Source organism: Phascolarctos cinereus, unplaced genomic scaffold (genome assembly GCF_003287225.1).
Source record: "Phascolarctos cinereus isolate Bilbo 61053 unplaced genomic scaffold, phaCin_HiC Scaffold_726;HRSCAF=1367, whole genome shotgun sequence".
In the NCBI taxonomy this organism is placed as follows: Eukaryota; Metazoa; Chordata; class Mammalia; order Diprotodontia; family Phascolarctidae; genus Phascolarctos; species Phascolarctos cinereus.
In genome coordinates, this window is record NW_027556098.1 from 202,390,223 (window position 1) to 202,394,628 (window position 4,406).

The window sequence follows — 4,406 nt, forward strand, 5'->3', positions numbered from 1 at the left end:
GCAACTTAATATAGGTTATACATGTGCAGTTATGCAAAACACTTCCATAGTAGACATGTTGTGAAAAACTAACTCTATTTACCTTAATCCTATCCTGCCCTCCCATGCTCTTTTTCTGTTGAATTTTTTTCCTCTTTCTGGATGTTCCTCCCATTGATTCTAATTCTTACTTACAACATCACTAATGTGAAAATATGTTTAATAGGAATGTGTATGTATAGCTTATATCAGATTGTGCACCATCTTGAGTAGGGTGATGGGAGGAAGGGGGAGAAAAATTTTAAATTCAACAGCATATGGAAATGATTGTTGATAAATCAAAATAAATTTAAAAAATTAAATTAAATTAAATATGTTTTTAGTTCTAAAATAATAGGCTAACTCTTTAATAAAATCCTAGAGCTGACAGGTATAATATAAGCCAGCTAGCCCATGATCTTGTTGCTAGGCAGTATTTATATCAAGAATCCATGTTATATACACTTGGTTAAAATATTATCAAGCAATACCTTGATAATGTTCTATTTCTTGTGTTCCCTTCTTCTCTTAACCTTAACCATCTTCCCTTAGCCTTAACCATTATCTGATTAAAAACTTTTAGAACCACATATTTTGCTAAACAAATTTCTACGTATATCATGCCACTTACTCATTGTGCAGAAGGTAGCCTGTTTTATAAGAGAGAACTTCAATGAAATTCTAATGAGTTTGGTGGTCAAGGTAAAACCAAGTGATTAATCAATTGACAAGATTAAAAGTGAAACAGATCAGTGGCTCCAAGCCCTCTGGTATTCTTGGCACAGTAGATGGACAAACAGGAAAAGGCACTTTGAGAAACTGCTATCTTATAGTATTTAATTTTATTAGAGATTTTATCCATTTGGGGTATTCTCAATGTAGATTGTAATAACTTCTTTATTAAGGCACTACTGCAAATGTTGTATATCATAATTCCTCTTTGCTTTGCTTTGTCATAAATCATTCTGAGTACCCACAATTTTGAAGGCTTTTTTCTAGTTCTTTCTGGATCTAAAGGATAGCATTGCATTCAAAGCTATAATTAGCCATTTTAGAACCTAGCAATAATAGCATTAAACACGTCCAGGGAAACAACATGAAACACACACACACACACAAAAAAAACCAGTAGTTCACTCCTTTAAGTCATTCATGAAATTCATGTAATTCATGAAATAGAAATAGCACAAGAAGAAATGAAGATAAATGAAGTTGAATGGATGAAGGGACTTTTAATTAATCAATTGGCTTAAATTGCTGGTACTGTGTATGTTAAATTTTTGCTTGCTCTACATTTTGTGCCTTGGAATAAAGATCCTGTTTCACCACCACAGTTATGGATATGATTTTATCATTCAGCAATTTTCTTTCTACTTTTTTTTCTTTTGCTATATGACAAGGTACTTTCCTTTGTCACTTATGTATATCCATCACAATGCCTCTTAATCCATTTTCACATTCAAGTTATTGTAGGGAACACTGTGCTTTCCCCATTACGCATCTTCCCCTTACCCTTTGTATTGTTTTCATTCTGATGAGATGATGTCATTTCACAATTTAATTCAATACAGAATTACTTGATGGAATATTGGTATAAAATTATTTTGCAATCATAAGCAATTTGGGATGGCTTGAAAGCATTCCCATTCCCTAAATAGTAATCCAACACAATCTCTTCTATCCAATGATGATTTAAACTATTTCCATTCAACTGCCTCATTTATCCAGTGAAAACCAAATTTGCAAAAGGTCTAGAGTTCATGTCACCATTTGAAGGAACTACTATTACTGGAGAGAACAGATGTGAACAGGATATATGAGTGAGTCACCTTGAGAAAAATAACCTCTTTAGGCCTTACTTTCTTCATTTATAAAATGAGTTTTGCTCCTCTGGTTCCTTCAGCTTTAAATCTATGAACATATCATCCTATGATATAAACAAAACCTTCCTAATAATTGGAATTACCTCAAAGTGGACTGGATTATTTAGAGAGAATATTGGATTCCTTCTCATTTTACATCTTTCAGCAAATTCTCTAGATGACAGCTTGTTTATTGTATTGAAATGGGCATTCTTTTTCAGATTTGGATTAGATTAACATACAGCCACTGAGATACTTTTTAACTCTAAAAGACTAAGATCATAAGATATGCATGTCTATGGACTAACTTGACAGACTATCTATAAAACAATATATCGTAACCTGGGTAATGTAGGGGGATTTTTATACATTTTGCTTTTACATTGTGGTCACATTATCCTGTTTGTTTTCTATTTCTATGGCAGCTAGTTTGTGTGATGAATAAAGTGATGGGATTTGAGTCAGAAAGAAGTGAGTACAATTTCTGCCTTAGACACTTACTATGTATGAGACCATGGGCAAGTCACTTAGCCTTTCCAAATCTTAATTGACTCATCTATAAAATGAGGCCAATAATAGAATGTATGTCACAAAACTGTTGTGATGTTTAAATGAGATAACAAATGAAGTATTTTGAAAACTATGAAGAGCATTATAAATGCTAGATAACATCATCAACATCATCATCATTAATGTATATGTTCACTGAGGGGCTTTCTAGCATCCCATGTCCTGTTGGAATCAGTGTGATATCTCAAAACAATTCAATTCAACTCAGTAAACATTTATTAAGGAACTATTATATGCTAGGCATGGTATTAAGTGCTGGAGATACAAATAAGAAACAGAAATTATAGCAATTGAGATTTGCAAATGATAAAGATTGAGACAAATAGTTCTGAGCATGACCAGTTTATTAACAATGGCTAGCAATTTGCAAAAAAAAAGAGTTCAAGACCAATTTTTTTTTCTTTTTAATAGAAATAGAAAGTTAGCTAACAGCTAAACTCTGCAAGAGCTCAGCTTCAGCAGAGAAGATAAATTGGTTACCTAGGAGGCTGAAGCCAACCTTTTGTCAGCCTTCTAGAGATCTTTCTGTGTGTTTGTCTTTCTCTCTATCACTGTCTCTCTGTCTCTTTGTATCTCTGTGTGTCTGTCTATCTCTGTCTCTCTCTCTTTTTCTCAAACACATACACATACACACTTCTTAGTCTACTATAATTTATAGAGGCATGATTGTATACTTGAAGAAATGTAGTTGTCAACATTCAATTGATTATAATGTTTCATAAAAGATAGACCTTGCCTTCAAGGGGCTTGCAAATCTTTGTTTTGCATGTGTAGTGTATAATTCCATTTATTTAATCATGTTTTTGTTTATTTATTTTAAACATTCATCTATAAAAAAGATGAACTCCAAATTCTCTTGGATATGGATATGGATAAAAACATACATCCATATTAGCCATGTTGCAAAAATAAAATAAAATAAAATAAAAAAGCATAAACCCCTTCCTCTCCTCCCCAAAGAAACCTGTACTCAGAGTCCGTAAGTTCCCTCTGGAGGTAGAGAGAATATTTCATCATAGGTCCTTGGGAATTGTCTTGCAGAATAGCTAAGTCTTCTACAGTTGAACATAATTGCAATATTGCTATTATTGTGTGTCAATATTATCTGGATTCTCCCCCCTTCACTTTGTATCAAATAAGTCTTTCCAGGTTTATCTGAAAATGTCCTATCATTTTTTACAACACAATAATTTTCAGTCATATTATATATGCCTTGTTCAGCTATTTCTCATTTGATGGACATCACCTCAGTTTTCAATTCTTTGCTATCAAAAGAAGAGTTGTTTTAAATATTTTTTATACACCTAGGTTCTTTTCCCATTTTTTTTTATCTCTTCAGAATATGGACCTAGTATTGATAATGCTGAGTCAAAGAGTATGCACAGTTTGATATCCTTTTAAACATCATTCCAAATTTTTCTCCATTATATTTTTACCATAACTCCACCAACAGTGCACATGTCTCCTATTTTTGATGCCCCCTTTAGCGTTAGTCATTTTTATTTTCTGTCATGTTAGCCAATCTGTTAAGTGTGAGGTGGAATCTCAGGAATTGTCTTAATTTCCATATCTCTAATTAATCATGATTCAAAGCATTTTTATGTGATGAAAGATAGCTTTGAAATTTTCTGAAATTTTCTATTCATATCCATTGACCATTTATCAATTGCAAAATGTCTTTAATTATTTTTTTATAAATTTAGATTAGTTCTTTATATATTTGAGTTATTAGGCCTTTATCAGAGAAATTCTGTAAGTTTTCCTGTAATTTCCTGCTTTCCTTCTAATTTGGGGAGCATTAGTTTTGTTCATGAAAATAAATTCTAATTTCATATACTCAGAATTATCCATTTTACTTTACATTATCATCTCTGTTTCTTATATGGTCATAAAGTCTTACCTTATGCATACGTTGGAGAAGTAAATTTTTCTATGACTCCCTAATTTACTTATGAT